The sequence below is a fragment of the Octopus bimaculoides genome, chromosome 6 (genome assembly GCF_001194135.2).
Source record: "Octopus bimaculoides isolate UCB-OBI-ISO-001 chromosome 6, ASM119413v2, whole genome shotgun sequence".
In the NCBI taxonomy this organism is placed as follows: domain Eukaryota; kingdom Metazoa; phylum Mollusca; class Cephalopoda; order Octopoda; family Octopodidae; genus Octopus; species Octopus bimaculoides.
The window spans coordinates 41,218,809-41,234,973 of record NC_068986.1 but is presented as its reverse complement, the minus strand read 5'-3'; the positions used below and the strand labels follow the sequence as shown (position 1 = coordinate 41,234,973).

Genomic DNA, 16,165 nt, shown 5'->3' with positions numbered 1-16,165 from the left:
GAGGGAGAGAGAGAGGGAGAGAGAGAGGGAGAGAGAGAGGGAGAGAGAGAGGGAAAGAGAGAGGGAGAGAGAGAGAGAGGGAGAGAGAGAGAGAGGGAGAGAGAGAGAGTATGTCTGTGTATGTGATATACATGTGCTGATATGTTTGTATGTGTGTGTGTGTGCATGCTAATATATGAGTATATGAATACTGGTGCATGTGTAATTATGTGCTGTTGTATGTATATGAGCTAGTATGTATGTTCATGTATGCATGTGCTGATGTATATCTGTGCATGCACATGTGTGGACAGCTATTATCAAGTTATAGTCATGTAACTTCCACAGAAAGTTTCTGTAGAGATGAGAGATAGCTAATTGCCTTTCAACTGAACATGTATAACTTTTTAGAGCGTAAGACAAGATATAAATTCAAAATGTATTTTGTAGATTAGAATTTATATATTACCTTATTCTGTAAATAAAAAAAAAAATCCATTTGAAAAGTGATTAGCTATTTCTTTCTCAATTTGATTTATTTGGTAGATGGTAAAAATAATGATCAAAAATAAACATCCTAACAGGGTTTCCAAACCTGGTGCAATGTACAAAGCACATCATCATCATTGTTTAACGTCTGCTTTCCATGCTAGCATGGGTTGGACAATTTGACTGAGGACTGGCGAACCAGATGGCTACACCAGGCTCCAATCTGATTTGGCAGAGTTTCTACAGCTGGATGCCCTTCCTAACGCCAACCACTCCGAGAGTGTAATGGGTGCTTTTACATGCCACTGGCACGAAGGCCAGTCAGGTGGTACTGGCAACGGCCACGCTCAAAATGGTGTATTTTACATGCCACCTGAACAGGAGCCAGTCCAGCAGCACTGGCAACAATCTCGCTTGAATGACTTTTCACATGCCACCGGCACAAGTGCAAGGAACGTGAAGCTGTGGCACAAGTGCCAGGAAGGCGACGCTGGTAACGATCACGCTTGAACGGCGGTGCCATAATGATTTCGCTTTCGCTTGCCCCAACAGGTCTTCGCAAGCAGAGTTTAGTGTCCAATGGAGAAGATGTTGGCATGGGGGCCAGTCGTCGAATTTAGTTCGATGTATAAATTTCATAAATAATGATAATCTATTTTTTGAGAAAAAGCTGGATAACCAGCTAAGAGTCTCAATAGTTCATTTCCTATCACTAGCATTGCAATGTGTCTATGATCAAAATATTAAGCTTTCCATAACCCAGTTCTTCTATCTACAAGGTAGATAATGCAGAACATTCATAATTCACAGTTGTAGCATTGTAAAACTGACTGGCGATTTGTTGACTCACAATGAAGAGTTCAATTTTATCTGCAGGAAAATGTTACTCACGATAGATTTGGCATCCTACCCAGAAAGAGATTGTCTCATTAAGCTTAATGATTTGGAAACCAGAGATAAATACCAGTCTGGTATTTATCTCTGGTTATGTGAAAAGAAATGGGGTCACATTTTAAACAAAGACCACAAATACCATTACTAAAATATTGGTATAAAATTGTATTTATCTCTAAAAGGAAAAAAATATATTCTATACAGATATTCGAAAATATCTGACTAATGCTGTAAAGGTATTATTAACATAAACTGATAGTATGATGGGTGGGGGAGGGTGGGGCTGCTAATAGGAGAGATATACAAGACTCTTTGGAAGTATAAAATAGGTAATAAGCATGTAAAGGGATTTAAAAAGATAATAGAAAAACTGACAGGTCAACCACTGACTGGATGGATTAAAAAATCTACTATGATTTAATCTCAGCAATTCAGAAAATTACAAAGCATATACAAGCCAAAACTTGAAATTTAAGCTTACTAGCAACTGAAATTTATTATTATTATTATTATTTATTTTGTCCTACTGTAGAATTAAACTTAAATTTCAACACAACACCATTTATGTTGAAAACCTTTAATATAAAATCTAAGATATATATATAGGCAAATCAAAAAAATAAAAATAACAAAACAACAAAAGTCAAAAGGACATACACATAGAATATATTAGCTTGATTCCTGGAAAAATGAGAGGATGTTTAATGTTGTGAGCATGGTTCTTCAGTAGAAAGGAGAGAAAGGAAAGGTCTGAAGAAGGAAAAAAAAAAGTCCAGGAAAACACATGTTATAGTGAAGGAGACAGAATTAAAGCTGATATAAAATGTACATGTGTTGATGTATGCATATGTGGGTGTGTATGTACTTATGTCTAAAACAACTGCTAGGGCTGATAAATCCATGATAAATGTACCTAGCCAAAAGAAAAACAACACTGTAACCATGGAATGTATTTAGATCTAGTATAGATCTAGTGTAATAACCTGTCATATTATTACTGTACATGATGATTGTGATATCAGGCATCATCCCTCTCTCTCATCATCATGTTTAGCAATCCACCCTTTACTATCAATGTCCAATAGAAAGGTAAGAGCAGTCCATTATTGTTGGTGGTAGAGAGATTACATACTTGACAAGACTTTTGTAGAAATGTAGCTGCTGGATGAGATAAAAGCTCTTGAAAGAAGGAATAATTGTTACAAAAGCAATCACCAGCAAACAATTTGACAATGTTGTGCCTCAAAGATGAGATAGATTGTTATAGTATCATCTGTAATATCATTAAATAGAATTGCAGACCTATCAAAATTATACCATTATGGAAAAAAATAAATGTTATGGTAATGATGATGATGAAATTGTATTTTTGAATACTTTGCAAGCCATACCAACTACTTCTTTAAAAATCAAATCAGCAAAATTGCAAACTCGAGATTAAATCTATGTTCTTTGTCCTTTGAAAAACTGAAGCCTTACCAAATTACAGTGAAAAAAATAAAACAAAAACACTTGACAGACTACTTTAAACAACATTAAAGAAAACAAAAATGTATAATGACTGAAGAAAAAGTTTCTAAACATCTTTTATCAGTGTAAGATAATATTCATAAATTTGTTTAGTCATATTACAATGGTGCCATAATTATGGAGTCATTGTTTAATGTTTCATAAACATAAACCATATCCTTATAATTTCAAAAGATTATAAAGGTGAGGGGTAGGGTGCACATTAGTTAAATAAATTTATCAGTAGCTGTTGCAAGTCAGCATAGTAATTAATTCAAAACAAGTATTAATGAATATTCAATAAGCTTGTTCATTCGTGCACACACACAATATAGTGTTGTGTTAATTTTTTTCCAATGATTGATCAACCAGTCTTCTAAAGAAAAAAAAAAAGTTTCTGAGAGAAATGTAAATTACAAAAAGGAAAATCATCATCATTGCTGTTGCTTTAATATCAAGTTTTTCTTATTGAAGTGGGTTGACTAGGTCTGTAACAGCATTTCTCTATTTTTCATATATGAGAGGCTCAACATTTCAACATCTGACTTCACAATTTCTTCACAAGACTTAATTTATCTCCATTATGATTTACAATCTACTAACAACAAACATATGTCTATTCCAGTGCAGCTGCCTTTAAGGTTTACACTGATCAATGCTTGAGATGTCCATCAGCATTTAACATACACTAGCTTTTTCATAAGTTATGCTAGCAAATTTTATAGGTCATACTCAGCTTATTCTTTTTAAGGTTAATGTAAATCCACAATAGTGTTTTCTTGCGTTCTATTCACATACAATAGTCACACACCATCCACTCAGCTCATGTAGCCAACTATTTTATTTTATTATCAACAGAGGTCATAGTCCTCTAACACATCATATTATCTTTGTAGATGCTTACAAATACAACAGAGGGAAATGAACTAGAAACAGAGAAAGAGATGGGAAGTGAGGGGTTTAGTAAAAAACAAAGGTTATCTATAAAACAAACTCTTTAGAGTAAGAGTCAAAGCTAGAACATGACATATAGGCAATCAGATAATCTAGAAAAACTCAACTTACTTTACATCTCACTCAAATGTATATGAATAGGTATGTATGTATTTATGCTTTCCATATATCCATACATATACACTCATTCAGTGATTTTCACACCTTAGGGTATTTTTGTTTGAACAGTCACAAGTTCAAAATCTCCAACAACCATTGTGGCATGCACAATATTATGGGATAGGTATGATTTTACTTGCCTCATCTGCTTAGCTTAAAATAGCTGTCACTCCCAGTATGAAACAATTCAAAAGCAAATAATATAATTTAAAATGGAAGAATTTTTAAAAATCTACGAGAAAAGATACACTATATGGCCTGTTTATAGAACTGGTCAAATAGTAATGTCAGAGTACACTTTCCAAACTGACAGGCAGATATACTTAAAATGTAATTATATCACAGACTTCACTTCTTTTCAATTGAATTACTAGTTCTGAAATTACTTTGATCCTAAAATGTCAACTTTAAAAGGTTTTAAATTTTAAAACCACAAGGTCAAAGTAAAATAACCAGATAGATGCTTTTACTACAAAAGTAATATCAAATACTAAGCAAGTATGTGAGAAGCGTGAATACTTATGCCTGTTCATGCAAGTATCTCACATGCTATGCCATTTTGTAAAGATGAAGTCAAAAATGTATATTACATTTGAGGTATTTTGTCATAGCTCAGTGACTGACATCGGATTTGACACAATTTACCTAGCTACAACATTTGTGACAATCTTTTCCAACAATGTTACAAAGTAATGGTTTCTAACTTAGGTACAACCAGCTATTTTAAAAGAAAGGGATTAATTGATGCATCAACTTCAGTTCATGACTTTCATCAACACCTGAGAGATGAAAGGTAAAGGTGACCATGGTACCTTTGGAAACAATAATTTTAAAGAGCCAGAAGAAATACTGCATAGTATTCCCTTCCCCTGAAGTTTCAATAATTCTACCAGTCTACCTGTCTAATCTGGCGAACTATAAACAATCTAGATATAGGAACTGGTATTAGTGAGGTAAGTGAACTCAGCAGACTAGTGACTACAGTCTCATTGTTACTATATCTCATTCTCAGTCCTTCCTGGGGGCAGTGGTGGAAAGTTCCAAGAGGGTGTTGAAGAAAAGTGAGGCCATAATGGGGTAGTGATTCATGCAAAAATTGGGGCGATAATGGGGTGGTAAACCATGTAAAAACAACAGAATAATGGATTCATTAGGTTAAGTTTCATTTGTGAAATGCAGTTGCTTTGAATTTGCATCAGAAAGAGGTCTATGTCTGTGATGGTTAGTTGGGGGTGGGGGTGCTAGGAATATGGCCAGGGTGTCAAGAGGATGGAAGCCATAAAATGTTTGGGAACCACTGTGTTAGAGTTTCATTCCCAAACCTATTTTTACAGAAGCCTAAAACAATTTTGAAAATAATCTTTTTTTTTTTTTTGAATCACACAACATATGCTTTATGAACAACTCCTGCTGACCCTAATTCTAATAAAACAAATATAATACACAATTTTGAAAACGGTGAATACCATTTTTTAAAATTTTTTATCGCACTAATTTTATCGACCCCAAAAGGATGAAGGCAAAGTTGACCTCAGCAGAAGTGAAACAGAAACAGTGCATGTGATTTTATTAGCAAAATGACCCTCTTATGGTTCAACAATATCTATTCCAACATATGATTTCACTTCAAGAATCTAAGCAAGACAAATAGAGAAGCAAAATTTTTATTAGATTTTATTAAGACACCTCAACTTAAAGAACTTCACAACCTTTTTTTCTTAGAACTCTCTTTGAGAAATAATGCCCTAAGGTATTATTTAGGAGAATTCTTCACTAAAGATAACACATTTTGAACAGGTACCCATACTCACTCCACAAAATTTGCACCCTACAATGTAGCAGTGACATCTACTTTTAGAAACACTACTTAAACGCTTTTGTTACCAGATTTCTACTGAAATGCACTGCCTTTGTTTCAATTAATTTTGAAAATGAAGAATTTTGTAAAGTAACTTCATTATTAAGCTGGTGTTTGGAATATAAAATAAGTTTTGATCGGAGATTTTCATTTGAATCATTTTAACACTAGTATTTAAACCAGGTATATCTAACCCAAATATCCAACCTGTTGTAAGTTCAAACCAGCCAGATTCAACCTCTCACACCTACCCGACAATGTCATTCTAAAAATAAACAATCACATCATTGAAATTTTGAAGCTACAAGATAATTCAAAACAATGTAAATGAATAAATATTACATTTGACAGAGTAATCTGAATGTTAATGGGTTAAAACAAGGAGGTTTATATCATAGGACCAAACCAAGTCTCGGGCAGAATGACATCAAAATGGTTAGAAGCGCATTTAATTTGATGCTTCAGTATTATATGACTTCAAACAAATAGAATACTGACTTTGTTTTTTCAGCCTTCTAGAGTAATACATTCCTTCCTCAGCCCGACTAACTTTCTATTTAGTCAAAAGAAACCATAGCTCATAACTCCCACAGTAGTTTTAATCCTATGAGAAATACATAAAGCATTTTCAATGAGAGCATAAGCAGCCATGACATGCTATAATTCATATACTAACATCAACAAAACTAACAATACCTATATACACAGTTTCATGTTTTTATTTATATTCTATTCTCAATTGTATACAATGAAGATTATACCTCAATGAATTATTTGTTTTTGTTTCCTCTATCTTTATACTATATTCTCATTATGTGTACAGACTGTTTGCTACATGTCTTGTTAGGAAATAATATGCACTTTTAAAGCACAAATTTGGTAAATTTATATAGATCATATACTGCTATGATAGTAGAAGCAAAATCTCATTAACAAATACCTCATTGCTAGCTATGTTGAGTCAAGTACTTTGTACTTGATGCCACTGATAGAACATAACGCTATTAATTGGATTATTAGAAGTGAAATGGCTGAGTAGATACGATACAGGGGTATCAACTCAGGTCTCGAGTTTAAATGTGCAGCAGGCATTTCATTGTGCACTTAAGTCTATGTATGTCAGCTCTTCCACTAGTTTGAGGATTATGAAGTCACTCAACCTGCGAGAAATAGCAACTGAATCTCTCGCAAATCACAAAAAAAAGTGAAGGTGTGCAGTTCCGGACATATACCTTAAGCAAAGAAAGAATGGTCACGACTGGAATGTCTGATCACAGGTCTGAACAACAACATAAAAAGGACCCATTAGTTAATGTGATCCAAGTGTGCCATAACTGAAAAAACTGGATGGTCAGGGTTGGAATGTCCCTTGATCCTAAGTCTGCTAGATCAGTGTAGAGCTGCATCTAAACAATGAATGGATCTAAATAGGGTAGATTATATACATCTTTTTAAAAGAAAATGACACAAAACATTAATATTGACCCTGAAGAGTATTTCCATTATTTTACAGTGTCACATTGAAGATCTTGCAGAAGATTCCATCTGCCATATTTACTCACCATCACAACTAACTCTCACTCTTTCTTTTACTTGTTTCAGTCATTTGACTGCGGCCATGCTGGAGTACCGCCTTTAGTCGAGCAAATCGACCCCAGGACTTATTCTTTGGAAGCCTAGTACTTATTCTATCGATCTCTTTTGCCGAACCGCTAAGTTACGGGGACGTAAACACACCACCATCGGTTGTCAAGCAATGGTGGGGGGACAAACACAGACACGCAAATGCACATACATATATATATATATATATATATATATATATATATATATATATATATATATATATATACATATATACGACGGGCTTCTTTCAGTTTCCGTCTACCAAATCCACTCACAAGGCTTTGGTCGGCCCGAGGCTATAGTAGAAGACACTTGCCCAAGGTGCCACGCAGTGGGACTGAACCCAGAACGATGTTCACTCTTCACATTATATTCAGAAGTATTTAACCTGGCAGAGTCCTTACTTCTTTTCATTATATATGCATGGTGTGATTTGAAATCACCAAATACAAATGGAACACTTGGTCAATTACAATTGTTTTTTTCACTTCTTACAGCTGTAAAAAGTACATCTCCTCATGGTACTTATTTATAGCTAGACAAGGGAGCCAGCAAATTGTAAAATTGCTCAGTTATGGACATTGCACAAATCTAGTGTGAGGGAGTAGTTAAAGAAAAAAAATATGCTCACTCTTCAGCCAGTATTCCTACACTTTATCAATTCAGCCAATGATACACTTGTATAAATATGGGGATGTTGCAGCTTCTGCTACATAAACTAAGAACAATGAAAATCTCATTCTATAAAGGTTGTTATGTTTGTTTGTTATCTTTTTGTCTTTTGCATTTTTTCTTTTTTTTTTTGATATATATTTGTGCTGAACGGAAAACAAAACAAATTGAAAGTAAAAAAAAAAAAAAGGATTAAAATGAAAAGAAAACAAAAAACAAAAAATACTAAACAACACAACATAGTCCCACTCACAAATTATTATTACAACTTTAAACCACCATTTTACCATTCATTTTCTCCCACTCACTCAGTCACTCTTGCAGAAATGAAAGAAATCAATATTCCTTATTATCATGCAGCTAAGCAACTGAAGTGGATCCAAAACATGTCTTAACAGGCATTTTGCCAAGCCAATAAATAAATGAATAAATAAAATAAAGCACTTATCTGGTAGATTTGAATTAAAGCAAAGTGAAAAAAAAAAAAGAAAAATACCACCATCATCATCATCATCACCATTGTCATCATTATTCTCACCATCGCCATTATTATTATTATTATTATTATAATTATCATCTTCAAGAACAACAAAAACTGTGCTTTTAATAGACTTTTGCATATCCAATAGAAATTGGCATTTGTGCTGGTGGCAATCTATCGAAAAAGCGACATGATCATACAGTGGTGTGAATTAACATTATGGTTTTGGTGCCAACTAAGAAGGTAATTCTCAAACAGGTGCATACATGTGTGTGTATTACACACACACACACGTGTGTGTGTGTGTGTACTATACAAATGTATTTGTATATGTGTATTATGCATATAATTACGTATGTGTGGATTTCTGAATATGCACAGCCCCCTTTTACTGGTTATTGTTTATCCCTAAGACAACCACACTCGAACAGACCTACAATCCAAAGTGTCCAAGTCCCTGACCATCTTGTGCTTTGCATATTTAGGGCTACATTGTCCAATATGTCCTACTTCCAAGACAGAATGATGTAATTGAGGGAAATCTGGTTGCTATTTATAGCAGGCTGATTAATCTGAGATTCACTACATTTTTTTTTTTACCAAATTCTCTCTCATTAACATAATAGCTTTAGAACTTATTTGCAATTAAGAATTCATTTGGGATGCACAAACCCAACAAAGTATACGTGAAAACAATTGAAAAATAATTTTAAATTCAGGAAATGGTTTAGAAATGCTTGCATAAAACACTCACAGACAGGCTTCAGCTGCTGGCCAAGCAAGCTGCCTCATCTCTCTGCCTTTTCTATGGGTATTATAGTGACCTCTGCTTCTTGCAACTGGCTGGACTCATGCCACCCCCACTCACCTTTAATTTCTTATTACACATGTTGTATCTAAACCCACCACAGGAACCTCACTTATCACTATGCCTAGAGCTTTCAGCCCTTTGGAATTCTTGCCCTGCTCATCTTTTTCATACAGTTGTTGACTTTTGATATCGTAAGTAGAACATCAATGGCATCAACTGCATTGGTCTAAGAGGACCTCTAAAAGCACTGCTATTCTGCCAGAATCAGCAATAAAGAAAAGTATATGTTAATGAATACATCTATGAAGTGAGAAAAGAAAAGAAAACAGATACGTAAGACTGAGAGTGTATGTGTATATAAATAAATGTGTGTGTGTGTATGTAGAGAGACAAACAAATAGATAGATAGATACACACACGCACACGCACATGACTGTGTGGTAAAAAATTTGATTCCCAACTTCATGGGTTCAGATTCAGTCCTACTGCATGGCACCTTGGGTGAGTGTCTTCTAAAATAGTTTCAAGCAAACCAAAGCCTTGAGTGGATTTGGTAGGAGGAAACTGAAAGAAGTCTGTCATTGCATGTGTGTGTGTGTGTGTGTGTTTGTGTGTGTGTATCTTTGTGCATGACAATCAGTGTTGGTGTGTTCACATACCTGGAACTTAGTGGTTTGGCAAAAGATATCAATAGAATAAGTACCAGGCTTAAAAGATTAAGTACTGGGGACAATTTGTTAGACTAAAATTCTTTAAAGCAGTGACACAGCATAGCCAGTCTAATGACTGAAACAAGATACATATATAATAGAATTTACATCAGTTTTGACCACTTGTTAGATGAACAAAACTACCTAACCATTGTATAATAATGGTAAATGGTTGAGCAATCCATAGTAACTTGAGAGAGCATGTGATAAAGCAGCTCCTTTGATTTACAAGTATAGCTCACCCAGTCAGTTTCCATTCCGCTCCTGTAGAACCCTTTTCACTCATAAGATTCTGGTTGAGCCAAGGCTAAGATAGAAGGCACCTCCTCTGCAGTAAAACTGAAACCAAGGTTTGATAGTTGTAAACTGAACTTCTTAAAGCATTCAGCCATGCCTCTTTGTGTGTGTATGCGCGTGTGCATGTGTATGCAGATGTGGCTGTGTGGCACCTGAGTAAGTGACTTTTATCATAGCCCCCAGTCAACCAAACCCTTGTTATTGGATCTGGTGGATGGAAAGGAAGAGAAGCACCTGGTTGTATATACGTGAAGAGATCTACTTTTCCAGTCTTTTGTGAAAACATGTCTGGCAATGGGGAAATATTACCTTACTTGGAAACAGATAGATGCCCTTCTTACAAGGAGCGCACCCAGCCATAAAAAAATCTGCCTTAACAAATTCCATCTAACCCATACAAGCATGAAAAAGTGGACAGTAAAACAATGGCTGCACACATACACACACACATCTATGTTAAATAATGTGTGTATGTGTATTGGTATATGGCATGTATGCATGAGTATTTAAATAAGTGTTTGCAAATAAAAGTGAAGGCATGCGAGTGTCACTGCAAAAGTAAAATACAAATACTTTCTAAATGTCCATCAGAGGGGTGATATGTTTAGGGCTACTACTAAGTCTCTTTATTCAAGTGATAAGTTGATGGGAGATGCATCTCCTCTTAGATATAAGATGATCTATTGCAAATAACATCTCTAGATAAGTCAGCTTTGTGGGATTTAGTGAATAGCACCCTTAATGAAAAAATTACCTGTTATTTTCTTAGTAATGCAGTCTGCCTGATGATGAAACATGTCTCATGTGGCCCACTTATTGAAAATGGTTGCCTGTGCCTGTCTTAAATGTTACTTATTTCATGCAGTAAATACACCAAGAATACTTCTAAACAATCTCGAACCTTATTCTAAAGAATAGACACTATCAAACAGTCTAGAACTTTGCTCTTGGTATCTAATGTCAGGTCAACAGAAAATAATCCCAGATCTAGAACCTTATATCAGAGGAGCACAAAAATCAGCTTAAGCCATTTGGAAACAATGCTTTTAGGATATGCAAGAACAAAAAAGAATTGTGAATGTATGCAAGCGAATACTGGTGGGTGTGTGCATGTGAGAGAGAGAAAGCCAGAGGAAAGGAGAATGTATACCAGTATTGCTTTCTGTTTAAGCCACATAAAACAATGTAAGTTTCAGACAAAGGACAGAAGTATCTGGAGCAGAAGTGTTAAGGCTGCTCCCCCTGATGAAGAGGATTGGCTTGTAAGAGCACTTGTGCCAACACCACATAAAAGCACCTGGCACACACTGTAAACTGGCTGGCATTAAGAAGGGCATCCAGTTGTAGAAACCAAGCTAAATCAAACTGAAATCAGGTGCAACTCTCTGCCTTACCAGCTCTGATCAAACCATCCAACCCATGCCAGCATGGAAAACAGACAGACATTTCAGGCTTATTGTGGAAACCCAATATCACACATAGGCACAGATGTGGCCATAGGGTTAGATATGCTTCACAGTTACATGACTATTGTGTGCCCGCTTACGAAAGTATCTTCTATTATAACCTGAGTTGACCAACACCTTGTGAGTGGAAACAGGTTGACAATCTGTGATGAAACCCATCACATAGAGACACATTTTAACACAACATGGCCAGTTAAAAGAACTTGGGTAAAAAGATAACTAAGCTACTCAGTAAAGGAGATAAATAAAATAAATACCAAACTGAAACAAGTACTAGGATTGATATATAGGACCAGTACACTATCCAATGTCCTCTCCTTTTTTTTCCTTCTTCAGTAAGCATGGTCATACAGATAAAAAACTTGCTCTGCAATCAGATGATTTCAGGTTCAGTCTCACTACATGGCACTGGGACAAGTGCCTTCTACTGTAGCCCAAGGTTGACCAATGCTTTATGAGTGAATTTGGTATATGGAAACTGTGTAGAAGTTCACACCTTTTATGATAAGAAAGAATTTTTTTTTTCTCTACAGTAACTGTAGTGGATCTGGTAGACAGAAACTGAAAGAAGCCCGTCGTATATATGTATATGTATGTGTGTCTGTGTCTGTCCCCCAAACTTTGCTTGACAACCGATGCTGGTGTGTTTACATCCCCGTAACTTAGCGGTTCAGCAAAAGAGTGCGATAGAATAAGTACTAGACTTACAAAGAATAAGTCCTGGGGTCGATTTGCTCGACTAAAGGCGGTGCTCTTGCATGGCCACAGTCAAATGACCGAAACAAGTAAAAGAGTACTGTTTATAACAAGTCAAGTAATCTTATAGAGGATCTCTCACTGGCTTCAGTAATCGACAGTAACATATTTAAGCTGATTCAAAAGACTGTGATTCATCAATAGAAGTGATAATAACATTAAACAACTTAAATTATTAGTCAGCTTGAATGTCACATATGGTTTGCTTCCATTCTCATTTAAAGTTACTGCTTCACTTCACACATTATAAATATAATGCTCTTGTGAAAGGCATGAACATCATTAATTCTAATATATTGTTAAGCTCCAATAACTGTTAGAGACAGTAGTTCTTAGATGACAGTTCATAATAAGAATTACAAAACAATATTATTAGATGACAATCCATAAAAGATACAAAAAAGATAAATAAATCTCTGCAACCAACCAGTTTTGTTGGTTGCCATTGGGAAAAAGATATAATATGCTTGTTTGTGTATATATGAATGTATGAGTGGATTTGTATGTGTGTGTGAATGTGCATGTACATTTGTATACTGGGTACACTTGCATGCTGTGTATGAGCAGGTGTGTATGTGTGAGTAGATATTTTTAAGTGAATATATGTGTGTAAACTTGGATATATATATGTGTGTACATAAGTGAGTATGTATGCATATTATGTAAGAGTGGAGGCATATGTTGTATGAGTGTGTGGGCATGTGTGAATAAGCACATATGCCTATGTGTATGTATGAATGCACATGTGCAATCATTTACCAAGCAACTCTTGATAATTGCAGTCATCTCTATATGAAACCTTTGCAATAATGGTTCTTGTACGCATGAGAAACAAAATGCACACAATATAAATCATCATACACTTGAAAGTTGAACTAATGAAGGAGTGTTTACATGGCTACATGATCAGTTAGAAACAGCAGAATAATTTCCCTCAAATATCACACTGCCCTCTTAATCATATCTACAACACTTTTGATCAGAGGTTTTCCAGATCAGGTCAGACCTAGGACTATATAAGAGCAGACCTATGACAATCCCATTTTTCTTTATTTTCATCAGACACTGTACCCTGGACTATATCCACTATACCTCACCTGTTTTGCAAGACAAAAGTGAGTTATTTGAACAATTTTTGGCTGCTACTTTTAGTAGGTCAAGTTCATATTTTTCACAAGGTTATCATATATCAATAGATAATATATGAATGTTGTTTTTTTTTTTAATTGCTTAGTCAGGGGAAGTGGCAATGCCCATGACACATTGCAGGGTGATGGACATTGCCATTTATTCCTGATAATAAGGACGAAGGTTTCCTCAAACAGATCCTAGCAACTAAGTAGATACTGCTAAAGGGACCCAACCACAAGATGGTGGTCATATCAAACTGGACAATAGATTAAATCTACCACTTCAGTAGGACACAGCAGAATTGTTACTTGAAACACAAGTGGCTAGAACAGAGAGAGAGAGAGAGAGAGCAAAGCATCCTATCAGACACTCAAACAATTACATCAAGTCATCACGGTAGACTGGCACATACTGACTCTGGAAAGATTTGAACACAAAATGCAAAAAGCCAGAATAAATGCTGAGGTATTTTGTCCAATGCCTAATTATATATAATGAATCACTTAGGCAGTGAGCTGGCAGAAACGTTAGCACGCCGGGCAAAATGCTTAGCAGTATTTCATCTGTCTTCAAGTTCTGAGTTCAAATTCTACTGAGGTCAACTTTGCCTTTCATCCTTTCAGGGTCGGTAAATTAAGTACCAGTTGCATACTGGGGTCGATCTAATCAAATGGCCCCCTCCCCCCAAATTTCAGGCCTTGGGCCTAGAGTAGAAAAGAATATTAAGTCACTTCAGCCATGTAACCACACACATGCTTGTCTTGGAACTTTTTTTTTTCCTTCTCCAGACCTTTGGTTTCTCCTCTAACAAAGAGTCATGCTTGAAATGTTATATACCTGCTCTTTTTCCCATCTTATACAGAGCATCAAGCTAAAACATTCCATGTGCATGTCTTTTTGACTTTTGTTGTTTTGCTATTTTTAATTTTGAAGGGTTTAGTCAAACAAATTAGCCTCAATACATATTTTTTAAGACTGGTACGTATTCTATCAGTCACTTTTGCCAAACTGCTAAGTAATGGGGAAGTAAATAAACCAACCACAGTTGTTAAACATTGGTGGGTGACAAATGCAAACATACACACACATATAAATATGTGTATATGTAGGTGTGTACATATATCTTAGCTCTTAGATCTTCCAGTACTGTCAACACAATGAGTAACAACCCTTTTCCAGACATCTCAGTTACTCGTCTTCCTCCTAGTTCCACTCATGTTGTCTTGGAATGTACTGCACCGTAGTATTTAGGTATTTGCATATGTACAAGAAGTATGAACTTTGATTTTCTGTTGCAGCTTCCATATTCACTATTTTTACTGTGCCAGTGCCACATTAAAAGCACCCAGCACACACTGTAAAGTGCTTGGCATTAGGTAGGGCATCCATCTGTAGAAAGCAAGCCAAACAAATCAGACTGAAACCTAGTGCAGCTCTGGTCAAACCGTCCAACCCATGCCAACATGGAAAATGGACATTAAAATATATATATATATATACATACACACAAACACACACACACATACATACATACATACATACACAACAGGCTTCCACACAATTTCTAGCTACCAAATTCACAGGTCGGACAAGCACTATAAAAGAAGAAAACACATCCCCAAGGAGCCATGCAGTAGGACTGAACCTATAACCACTTGGTTGCAAAGTGAGATTCTTAACCACACAGCCATGACTGCACCTGTATACACTTAATATATGTATACACAACAGTAAAGAAGTAAAATTTTCACTCAAAAAAGATAAAGAAAAAAGTCTAGCTTACTTGTGTGATCACATGAATTGCATTAGAGAAAAAAAAAACAAGAGGAGTAGTATAATAGGTTTACTGATCTCCTATAAAAAGATATTGATCATGAATAATGAATAGGGAAAATACCTGATTTCCAAGCCAACATTGTATTAAAAAGTAAAAAGTGATCACTCAAAAGCTGTTAGTGTGAAATTTCTGGTTTTCCTATTTGGTATTTAGGAGGAAATGTTTGGAGTGATATGCCTTGCCAATCAATCAGCCATTTTGGACACACGAATAAACAGTACTTTTGCAGAAGAGACAAAATTCAAACAATTTGCTTGGTACCTTAGTAATTGCAAACTTGGGATTACTACATATATCGTGTGTGTGTGTCCATCTGCATACACACAACTACATACACATGCATACACACACACACACACATATATATATATACACACATTCAAACATACACATGGGTATATATATATGCATATGTATATACACACATACTATACATATATATATATATATGCTTATGTACAGATGTATACATGTGCACAGATATGCATAGACACATTACTTACTTATACACATATATAACTATAAGCATATATATA

At 35.4% G+C, this 16,165-nt stretch overlaps 1 protein-coding gene across 5 annotated transcripts in view; it reads right to left on the bottom strand.

Moving 5' to 3' along the window:
• Positions 1 to 16,165, bottom strand: part of LOC106882913 (uncharacterized) — a 168,593-nt gene that overhangs the window by 140,895 nt on the left and 11,533 nt on the right. The window lies entirely within an intron of this gene.